The following is an 11,733-nucleotide window of genomic DNA, read 5'->3' as shown; positions in this document are numbered from 1 at the left end:
GAGCATTGAGTAGAATCAACCATTAGCCAATCAGAACATAGCACTCAAATGATTTTCGAGGCGCTTCGGTTGAGAAAACATGATTTTGTTTTTCGCAAAACATGGCCTCAAGACGTTTTGTTCCACCTGAAACGACTTTAGAGGCTTTTATCGAGGAGCAAGCAAACAAAAACACGTTGAGTAAAACCAAAGGAGATGTTTCCTTACCCAAAGAATTTATTAGAATGAAAGGAAAAGACGAAGAATTCGAAAACAACAACAGCGGAATATCTCCAACATCTTGAGCAGTACCACGTCAACTAAAATCAAGAATCACCTCAACAGGTATTGTCCCTACTTTGAGGTGCAAATATTCACGGAGGAACATTTAATATATCGATAAACAGTGTAAGTAAGCAGAGTCCAAACTTGTCGATGCACAGCGCGAAGCGCCGCCATTTTGTCATTGAATCAGACAGTGATTAATCGGACTTAATAAAAATGTGAAGAAGTGTTTTCGCCATTGTATTTTTGAATTTTTTTGCATTTGGCGTTATTCTGAATGAGGAGGTTTTTTAATACCTGAAACGTTTTCTCCTGAAGACAGATTTTGCACATTTCGTAAATAATTAAATTGGATTCTTGAGGTTTCGCTATTTCGCAAATATGGTTTATAAACCTTTGGTCATAAAGAATATTCTCCTTTAATATATAATAAACAAATTACACCAAAGAAAGTGCTTTGTACGGATATTATTCACTCGTTGCAAAACTTGAGAAACTCACTCGTTCGCTACGCCCACTCGTTCGTTTCTAAAGTTTCGCAACTAACTCGTGAATAAAAATCCGTACGGCGCACTTTCTATGAAGTAATCTATTGTTATTATATAATCTTATTACTCTTGGTGCTTAAGTCTTTAACTTCGGTGCCGTTTTCATTACATTTAGTGCTTTTTCTTTCTTCTTTTTTTTTGTTACATTTGGTTCGGACAAGTTCGGTGCTAGACCCTGTTCCTAAGTGATTCTTGAGTTATGACTTGGAAGTGTTGAACTCTGGAACTCCAGATCCTAGCCGTTCTTTTTGTGGCTTCATATCATCTCGGTGTAATGTCCGTAGAGAAAAAATCAACAATGGTGTATTGTTCGATGACCGAGATCAGACAAGAAACGCACTGGATTGTAAACACAACTGGATGGTTTAATCTGCCATCATGGAATCATACAACACGAACCTTTTTCCGCCTGGAATCGAGGCCTGGTACCACAGGATACCCAACACTACACCTCCCTTAGGGGTTTACTGACAGTTAAGTAACAAAACAAATTTATCCCAATAGCAACAAATATGAGCAAATTCTGCTTGCGTCCTAACTACTACCGACAGGTTACAGGGTGAAGAAACTAAGTGTTAAGTCTATTCCGCAACCAGTCTCTGTGGCGGTCGCACCGCTACGCGACCAGAACGGGTTGTAACGTTCTCCTGAACAGAGGGAACTGGGGCTACTACTACAGCCTTCATCCCAAGCTGTGGTGAGGCAAGGGAAGGCAAGTCATGAATTCTATGACGCGAATCATAGTTCTCTTTTTGCCCCTGCTTGAGTTCAGAGTCCTTCTTCCTAAGACGTTCAGGTGCAATCACCTCCGTTTTCAGCTTGCAGGGATGTACAGGTACCGTCGTACGCAGGTTTCGTGACATAAGAAGTTATGCGGGGCTATACCCTTGTTCCAAAGGTGTTGAACGGTATGCCAATAGAGCTAAGTGGGGATCAGGGCACTTGTCGAACAATCTCTTCACGGTCTGTACTGCCCGTTCCGCCTCTCCGTTAGCCTGTGCATAAAGTGGGCTACTCGTGACATGGGTAAATCCATAGTCCTTTGCAAAGTTCACAAAGTCCTTTGATGCGTAGTTAGGACCGTTCTCAGAGATAAACGTTTCAGGAATCCCGAAACGACTGAATATAGTTTTCAGACTTGCGATGATGCTTTGTGATGTAGTACTTGCTAACGGAGACACTTCACTGTAGCGAGAGTAATAGTCTACCACTAGTATGATACAAAAATTTGGTTTATCAACGGAGTTGATAATGTAAATTGGCCACCGTACAGAGATTCTAAAAGCTGACGTTTCGAGCGTTAGCCCTTCGTCAGAGCGAATCGAGGGATTATGGGTTACGTGTAGTTTTTATAGTAGAGTAGGAGCTACGCTATTGGTGGTAACATGGCAACGTGAAAATAGGAATATATTAGTTGAATGAAAAGCGTTCGTTAATACCGTGAGGATGGGCACAAGAATGGGTCCTAGCTATGCCAATCTTTTTGTAGGATATGTTGAACACCAATTTTTTAATCAGTACAACGGCCCCAAACCTGAACTCTACGGCCGCTACATCGACGACTGCATCGGCGCTATCTCATCCAGCAGAGAAGAACTCGATCAATTTATAACCTCCGTCAACTCTTTTCATCCGGCTCTTAAATATACCTGGGAAATTTCGGAAACTTCATTGGCTTTCCTAGATATCAAAGTTTCTATTAGAGGCAACGTGCTATGTACTAGTGTGCACTACAAACCTACTGATTCACACAGTTATTTGTTGTATTCATCGTCACATCCATCACATGTCAAGAACTCCATTCCATATTCTCAATTTCTTAGACTTCGAAGTCTCTGTAGTGATGACTCCGATTTTTCCAGTAAATCAGAGGAGATGTGCCAGTTCTTCGAAAAACGTGGCTATCCTGTCTCTGTGGTCAAAGCGGGCCATCATCGCGCCCAACAATTTGATCGACAGTCGTCACTACAAACGTCACAGAAAGATAAGAATGACAGAATTCCATTCACCCTCACTTTCCATCCTCATAATCACGCAGTCAAAAGCATCATTCTTAGTAATTTTAAATTACTCCAAAATGATCCCGAAACTGGTAGAATCTTTTCGCAACCTCCACTTATTTCATTCAAACGCGACAAAAACGTAGGCAACTTTTTAGTTAGAAGCGCGCTCAAAACCAACGAGCAACCCGGCACTTTCAAATGCGCGCGCTCACGATGCAAAACTTGTCTTTTCATTGTTAACACTAGCAAGATATCGGGACCTAAGCGATCTGTTAAGATCACCGATCGTTTCACATGTACCTCCGCAAATGTCATGTATTGCATAACCTGTACGCGCGTTATGCAATAAATTATACATTGGTGAGACAGGTAGACGACTAGGTGACCGATTCCGCGAACACCTTCGCGATGTTGAGAAGAATGACAAGGATGCATCCAAGCCTTTAATTTCTAGCTACTTAGACAGGATTATGACGCCTATCGTCAAATCTTTGCCATCATACATTAAAGACAGTACACACGCACTACAAATTTTCCGCGATTTTAATTTCTCCGGCCAAGACAAACTTATTTTCACCATGGACATTACATCTCTATACACAGTCATTCCTAATAGCGAAGGTCTTCAAGCACTTAAACACTTTTTCGATCAACGCACTGTCAAAGAACCTAGCTCGGAAACGCTCCTCCGCCTTGCCGAACTAGTTTAAACGCTTAACTGTTTTTCATTCGCCGGCAACTATTACAAACAAATTAATGGTGTAGCGATGGGCACAAGAATGGCACCTAGCTATGCCAATCTTTTTGTAGGATATGTTGAACACCAATTTTTTAATCAGTACAACGGCCCCAAACCTGAACTCTACGGCCGCTACATCGACGACTGCATCGGCGCTATCTCATCCAGCAGAGAAGAACTCGATCAATTTATAACCTCCGTCAACTCTTTTCATCCGGCTCTTAAATATACCTGGAAAATTTCGGAAACTGCATTGGCTTTCCTAGATATCAAAGTTTCTATTAGAGGCACCGTGCTATGTACTAGTGTGCACTACAAACCTACTGATTCACACAGTTATTTGTTGTATTCATCGTCACATCCATCACATGTCAAGAACTCCATTCCTTATTCTCAGTTTCTTAGACTTCGACGTCTATGTAGTGATGACTCCGATTTTTCCAGCAAATCAGAGGAGATGTGCCAGTTCTTCGAAAAACGTGGCTATCCTGTCTCTGTGGTCAAAGCGGGCCATCATCGCGCCCAACAATTTGATCGACAGTCATCACTACAAACGTCACAAAAAGATAAGAATGACAGAATTCCATTCACCCTCACTTTCCATTCTCATAATCACGCAGTCAAAAGCATCATTCTTAGTAATTTTAAATTACTCCAAAATGATCCCGAGACTGGTAGAATCTTTTCGCAACCTCCACTTATTTCGTTCAAACGCGACAAAAACGTAGGCAACTTTTTAGCTAGAAGCGCGCTCAAAACTAACGAGCAACCCGGCACTTTCAAATGCGCGCGCTCACGATGCAAAACTTGTCTTTTCATTGTTAACACTAGCAAGATATCGGGACCTAAGCGATCTGTTAAGATCACCGATCGTTTCACATGTACCTCCGCAAATGTCATGTATTGCATAACCTGTACGTTATGCAATATTTTATACATGGGTGAGACAGGTAGACGACTAGGTGACCGATTCCGCGAACACCTTCACGATGTTGAGAAGAATGACAGGGATGCATCTAGGCCAGTCGCTTGCCATTTTAATCTGCCTAACCACTCCAAAAAACACATGGCTATCTGCGGCCTTTCCCTACATCTAGGTACTACGGAAAGCCGCAAGAATCTGGAACAAAAATTCATCTTTCAAATCGGCACCCTTAATCCTCACGGTATTAACGAACGCTTTTCATTTAACTAATATATTCCTATTTTTCACGTTGCCATGTTACCACCAATAGCGTAGCTCCTACTCTACTATAAAAACTACACGTAACCCATAATCCCTCGATTCGCTCTGACGAAGGGCTAACGCTCGAAACGTCAGCTTTTAGAATCTCTGTACGGTGGCCAATTTACATTATCAACTCCGTTGATAAAACCAAATTTTTGTATACTACTTCCCCACCGACGCAGCATCACAGTTTCTTTAGAAACTACCCCTTCATTCATTTATACTTTTATTCCTTTGTTAAAATATATTAGCGGTTATATCGTGAAAAATAAGGGCGTTTACCGATAGTCAGAACTATAGCAGGTCAGAACATACCATACCATATAATTTGTGAAGAGAATTCCTCTATCAATCAGAACTGTCCAGCTAAATATGTGTCTTTCCACATAGTATGCATGGCAAAGATGGGTTTTTAGGGACAACTCGCGAAAGAAGCCAGTTGCATTTTCCATCTCCCCGGTCAGGCTCCGGCTGACAAGTTAAAAATTTTGGTATGTGCGCTAAAATTTGAATTTCAACAGAAGTCAAGTAAATGTCGTTTAATTTCCATGGGTTATTGCAGGTCACTGTGGTTGCCTCCTAGGATGTATATTGATTTGCCCCCGTGCATGGACCCTTTCGGCATTGAAGGATGCTAGTAAGTATTCAGTGTAATAATTTATGTAGATTACAACAACCGGTAGACCCAAACATCGGTTCCACGGAAGATACTTCAAAGCAAATCAGCAGAAGACAAAGAAAAGCAAAACAACAAAAATAAATTACAAGAAGAATATACCAAAGTGTGTCAACATATTACATATTACTTTTGACTTGATAGATCTTTCTCTTTTATGCAGTTATATAAACAATGTTCTCGCGGAGGAGGCGGTAACATTCCTTATTATGGAGCTGGAGGGGTGTGACTACAGGACAGCTACAGGCCTCGCCCTAGGACTGGCTCGAACACCCATAGATACTCTGTACCACGATGGGTGGCAAGAGCTTCTCAATAAAAAGAAAGCGCGTCCATCAATGACAGACGTAGGGGCAAGAAAGACATACGACGTCAGGGTCCGGGGATTTCTAAACCGATCACCAGAGGTCATTTCGTTTGGTGACGTCCCTTGGCCTTGTGATGGCGATGCGGACGACATGCTGGCCGTTATGCTGACAGGGGAAGAAACCACCTCCTCCAGAATAAAGCGAATTAAAGAGCTAGCTCTTTTTTGGCATCCCGACAAGTTTCTTTCCCGGTATTCCCAGAACTTAAATGAAGAAGACCGGGAACGCATAGTAGAGGGAGTCCTCGACATCTCCAAAGAAATCTCAAGGTGTTTAGAAAGGGAGAGGGAAAAAGAATGTAACAAAAAGCAAGAGGACTAGTTTTTGTAATAGAATTGAAAATAAAGTATAATACTGAATATGCAGTGGAAATAAAGGAAGGATTGTCAGAATAGTATTTCCAATTAAAACGCTCAGCCCGACAACTCTTTTGAAAAAGAAGTTGCCATTATTACAACTGAAGAAATTCGAATAAAGTACCTGTTTTTAAAAGTATTGTCAATCTTGAGCTTAACTTAGAAATGAAAGAAGTTTGAACATTTTGTCTACTTTTAGTATTTGTAAGCTTGCCTTACTTAGTATTTTTTGAATAAGTTCTACTTATTATGTTTGCGACCCTTTGTATTCCACTTTTTTTTTTAAGCCTTAATTTGGCTGCCCCTTTCTTAACCAACTCAAATAAAGTATGTATCACTTGTAACTACATTGCGTTGTTTTCCTTGACTCAGAACATTTTCCTTCACTTTTCTGCAAATTGTACAATTTTAAAATCCTTACTCTGACTAGTATCCTAAGTGCTTTTTGCTTTCTAAACAAGATCTCTTACGATCTTTGTGATCGGGTAGCCAGTAAATACTTTAGTTCAAAACACTGGATAACCAACTGTATTGACTGTAAGAAAGATAATTTTTAACATATATCTTCTTTTATTGCTCTTAGAAAAGCAGATCTTCCCTGACATATATATATGAAATGAAATGTGAGTGGATGATGATCGAAGCAATTGGGAACTCCGAAAAATCCGTGTCCCAGATTGGATTTGAACCCAAGACCCGCCGTAATACATTGTAGTCGGATGCTTTCTCACATTCGCTCCCTGAAAAGTCCAAAGCTATTCACTGCAGTGAACGATTTTTTCGAGCTCGTCCCTACCAAGGTTCTCGACTGTTTACAAAATTTTGACTCAGCGTGGTAGTGACAGAGTACTATTAAAAACGGTTTTAAAAATCTCTGAACGAGTGCTCCTTTTTTCATAGTGTCTCGTGCTAACAGCTAGGTAATCATTCAAACGAGCGCCATCTATTTAGGACTACAGTCTTGTACTATATTTTTAATTAGCAAGTTTTATCTACGACAACAACATTGACCGAAAAGTAAACATTTCCGATTTCCGTATGCAGGGCGTCCAAGGCGACAGAAATAGTACAAAAAATCGTTTTTTTAAACGTGTGGATTTCTTTCAGTCATGCTTTAGTCTTGTGCGTATTGTTCATAAGCGTATTGTTCATAATAGCGATACCATTCACAACCCATGGCCAAAGGTCACGACAACAAAGTGCTCATGGTTCTCAAAGCTGAACCGATCACATGCGTGTTGTATAATGGCATAATTTATCCGTCTGTACCCTTTTCGGCATGATACCCTTTTCGGCATTTTACAGGCCACTTATTTCTTCTTAAGAAACTACTACCATCACATCAGTGTTACTTTTCAACCGAAGAACTGGCAAACTCATGATTGACAAGCATTGGAGGTTGTAAAGAAGGGAAAAGATAATCAAAGCCACAAATCTCTACTAGATCCAGAGAAAGTTGCACTTTGCAAAGGTAAGCGAAGTAATTTTAATATGATTCTTAGGAGAATGAGTGCGACTATATGTCCTCCAAATCTTTCATTCATCGAGCGCGGCCCCATTAAGTAAAGTCTGATGATCGGAGTTGCAGATCTACAATGAGTTGTACAAAGATCAAGATATCCAAACTATCTTAGATCACAATTGTGTATTTACATCCTCGCGAAAAATGTTCTCGGTTCCTATTTTAATTTTCCGTTCGTAAAAAAACCGTTCAAAAAAAACCTGCTTGGAAGATACGCATGAACATAACCTTTGATTGAACTAGAATGAAGGGGAATGAAAGCTAACAAGGAAAATCCATAACCTGACTGTTTTGGTGTGAGAGTTGACCAAAAACATATCGGCAGTACCATTGTAGCACCTTACGAAACAGATTTATCCACTGCGCAATACCGTGACAGTATTACTGAAGAGGGCTTTTTAAAGGATCTTTAGTTGGTTCCAATTGATGGAGGCATTAAATCTATTTCTTAAAACAGTGGAAAAGGAAGCAACACATTAAACTGATGATGGCATGAGTCATGCCGAAACATGTCTTTAAAAAGTTGTATCGTGAGCTTGAAATTTCTGTTAATATGTGTAACAATGACGCTTGATATCCCATACCATGGTAAAGCCGACTACTGTTGAGAAATTCATGCAGTTTCCTATTACTCAGAGATTGTAGTCCAGAAACTTGTAACGTGCAATACAAAGACAATGATCGACAGTTCGTTAGATGATGTATATTCCTGTGGCTTTTTTATATCTTGCTTACCCAATTGGAGGTTCCTTTAGCTTGCTTTTAATGTCTTAAATATTGAGCAACATGTCAAGTTTTACATTGTCTCCTTCCGTAAAAGGTGAGTAAAGGATTTAACATATACAAGTCTGTGCAGTTGTGGATTCACGGCCATCTGAACGATGTGTGAGAGGACTCAGAGTGCTTCACAATTCAAGAAGCTTCCAGGGCGCTTTCCGCTACATGTTGAATTTGCATATTTTGTTCACACTAAAGCAACAACAGAAGAGAAGTACTCTTGGTAAGGAGTGAAGACCAAGTCACGACATTTTCGGCCAAAACAGCTCTGACACTTAGCTGCAATTTAAGTCATCCAAAGGTAAGTGATACTTGTCCAACTTTTAAAGCTTTACAGATAGGTTTATGTTCTGCAATCAAGCCATATCAACTTGCCTGTAAAATTACCATTGTGCTCTGCGCAATCTAGTCTGGGCCTCTGGAAAGGTGAGGGAAGCCGAGAGCTTGGCCGAGAACGTGCATGCATCCCTTTGGGGTCACGCCATAAAAAATAAGAATTTCCGCTTGACCGTGTAGTCGAGATACCCAAATGTGATGACAGACATTTAACACACTGAAAAGGAGCGTGCGTGTTTTTTTCACTATCGCGAATGACAGGTTTTACATTAAGCCGATATTATTTCAACAAAAGAAACAACCTAACATGAGCCCAGCAACGAGCCTTAATTTTTTCACGTTTTTTTGGTTTTCCAAATTGATACGAGTACAAGCAGCATAACATAGGCCTAACAAAAACATTACAAGAGCCTGAAAAGAACCTTTTTTAACGCTCACTCGACGTTTATGTAAGGCTCGTGTCATGCTTAATTGTAACGCTGATAGTAAGTGTCGTGTGAGGCTTCTGTTAGCCTTTAAATTCAGGCCTAATTAAGGCGCCTGTCAGGCCTAAAGTTCCCGTATTTCGGGGAAACCCCCTAATTAATATTCCATCGCATTAAATGTTCTTGTTGATTTCATTCGGAAAGTGAAAGTTCTGCGGAATGGTGATTTACTGTAACATGCTGTGGAACATTTTAGGCATTAGGGCTAGTGTATGAATCGTAAGAACACCGCTTGCATTGGCACAGGTATGTGTAAAGTACCTCTTTCGTCGTTGTCACACCGTCCTCGTCCCTCGTTGTGTCCCATAACTCGACCTATTATAATTAACGTCGCAAGTTTACGACACAAGTTATTAAACTATAAATATCGAGAAAATTAAACTCGGAGGCAGGTTTGAAACGCTTTAAACCTAGAAAATACACGTTAGAAATCAAGAGTTTCTATTAATGTTTATTGATTTCTGGCGGTCGTCTGTAAACAGTTATATTTCCTGATGCGCTGAGCAAGGAATTTGAAATTAAAAGTGCCTGACTGATCAGCTGTAGAGAGAGAAAAAAGACTTGAAGATTAGCGGTGACAAGGGACTAAATACTGCCCGTCGATGGGATAGGATGGAGGCACTTTAGAACTAGGATCTTAAAGTCCCTAGTCAGTTGCCTTGACACGACATGACTTCTCTTTTGTAAGTAATGTAATAGCATAATTAGTCAGGTCACTGCTGGGATATAAATCGATTGTTCGAGATGGAACAATTGATGTTGCTATTATAAATTTTGTTACTATGAAATGAGACTCCCCATTTTGAGGCAAATAATCACACAATTTCAACACGGGTTGATAGATTGCATTTGGGACTGAAGTGCGTGTCTATGACCCGGCACGACTCGGCCGCAACGTCACGCGATTCTTGGCCTCTTCGCCTGAAAGGCAAAACCTTAGTTACAGTCAATTTCACTTTACTTTACTGCGCCACGTTGCGAAGTTCGTTGGGAAATTGGATACTAGGTTACTAAGTAGCCAATTACACAGCGAATTAGACAACCAAATTGCGAACTTTAAAATGAATTTCCCAACTTCTATCAGATCCAGCTTGGCAACTTCATCTAATTTGCCTTGTAAGGTTCGTGACATCGGAAACAAGTGGTTTGAGGATTGACAATATCTTAAAATCCAAAAATTAAACGAGACTTACCTGGAAGTTGAAGTTTGATTGTAATTCTACCGAGCCGTGGAGTCAGAAGGGCATTACGTGTGATTGCGCGACCTACCAGCTCAGCTCAATAATTAAAACTTGTCGTATGGTCACACCACCAATAATAGGGCGGGACAATGTGCACAGTTCATTGCATGCACAACCACTAGGGTGGGCACGTAATCCCCTTCTGACTCCCCGGCTCGGTAGAATTACAATCAAACTTCAACTTCCAGGTAAGTCTCGTTTAATTTTTTAAGTCTACGTCACCGTTACGTCATTCAGGGATCACGTGAGATCTTAAAGCAGAGTGGCCAGACGACAGAGAATAGACCCTATGCAAAAATGGCTCCCTTTAAATTATTCTTTTGTTCATATTCAAAATAGCCCAAATTCTAAAGAATTTGTTATCCCGAACAAGGTTAGTTGGGCTATTTTGAATATGAACAAAAGAATAATTTAAAGCTAGCCATTTTTGCATAGGGTCTATGTCCAACAGCCCACTATCGTACAAACGTTGTAAAGAGTATTTAATGACAACATACCATAAATGCTGTAGGCTTTTTTCCTACCGAGCATGCACACTCTTAATTCAGCTCAGTCAAGTTTAAGTAAGCTTGAGCCATAGTCACACCCGTGAGTATCAACAATCGGTTTGTTATAATACTTGCTAAAAGTGGAAGCACGTGACCAAACACCAGCTGGTAAAATCTTGTCTAAAGGAACCCCTTTAGAATTGGCTGCATTTACTGAAGCTGACCTAGTACTATATGCACTAAAGACATTGGTGTCAATACCGGAATTGCTCAACACCTGTTTGATCCATCTTCTAATGGTGTCTCTTGAAACCGCTTGATATGGTTTGTTAAAACTTATTAGCAGCTTCGTTTCATCTCTCCGTAGGGGTTTCGTTTTGGAGATAGGTATAAATACATGGCCGTCTATCAGGAGCATAAGCCTAAATTTCAAATCTTGTAAATGCCTTCCTGGCTTAGTGTGTTTAACTTTACTTGAAACTACGTAAACTGGGACTTGGACATAATCATATCTTTCAAATCCAATAATTGGATTGTTTGGATCCTTCGACCGGATAACAACATCAACATCATTGTGACCTTATAGGTCAAGTCCTTGAGAGACAATTTTGCAACAGGACGCAGAGTTTTTAAATAAGATAACACAACGTTTACATCCCAGATTTCAGTATACTTAGGGAATGTGGGTCTTGACTGGAAAAC

The 11,733-nt window shown here is 40.3% G+C and overlaps 1 protein-coding gene and 2 long non-coding RNA genes across 4 annotated transcripts in view; 1 reads left to right on the top strand and 2 right to left on the bottom strand.

Moving 5' to 3' along the window:
• LOC137997577 (uncharacterized) overlaps positions 1-10,572 on the bottom strand; it is a 13,116-nt gene extending 2,544 nt beyond the window's left edge. The window contains exons 1-2 of the long non-coding RNA XR_011122507.1: positions 10,496-10,572; positions 9,564-9,617 (exon numbers count right to left, since the gene is read on the bottom strand). This is a non-coding gene — a long non-coding RNA (uncharacterized lncRNA). The remainder of the gene's footprint in view (positions 1-9,563; positions 9,618-10,495) is intronic.
• Positions 5,898-11,733, top strand: part of LOC137997567 (tetratricopeptide repeat protein 28-like) — a 35,085-nt gene continuing 29,249 nt past the window's right edge. Inside the window, exon 1 of one of the 2 annotated variants that reach the window (XM_068843645.1) lies at positions 5,898-7,653. The gene's annotated coding sequence lies outside the window, so the exon portion shown is untranslated. Of the gene's footprint in view, positions 7,654-9,421; positions 9,549-11,733 lie in introns of those variants that run through there. The other variant, XM_068843644.1, reaches the window with a different exon arrangement.
• On the bottom strand, positions 8,187-9,323 carry LOC137997576 (uncharacterized). The gene is made up of 2 exons (XR_011122506.1): positions 8,857-9,323; positions 8,187-8,760 (listed from the first exon to the last, which is right to left on the bottom strand). It is a non-coding gene; the product is annotated as an uncharacterized lncRNA (long non-coding RNA).

Source organism: Montipora foliosa, chromosome 3 (assembly GCF_036669935.1).
Source record: "Montipora foliosa isolate CH-2021 chromosome 3, ASM3666993v2, whole genome shotgun sequence".
In the NCBI taxonomy this organism is placed as follows: domain Eukaryota; kingdom Metazoa; phylum Cnidaria; class Anthozoa; order Scleractinia; family Acroporidae; genus Montipora; species Montipora foliosa.
The sequence above is the reverse complement of the archived record's forward strand: the minus strand, read 5'-3'. Positions and strand labels throughout refer to the sequence as shown.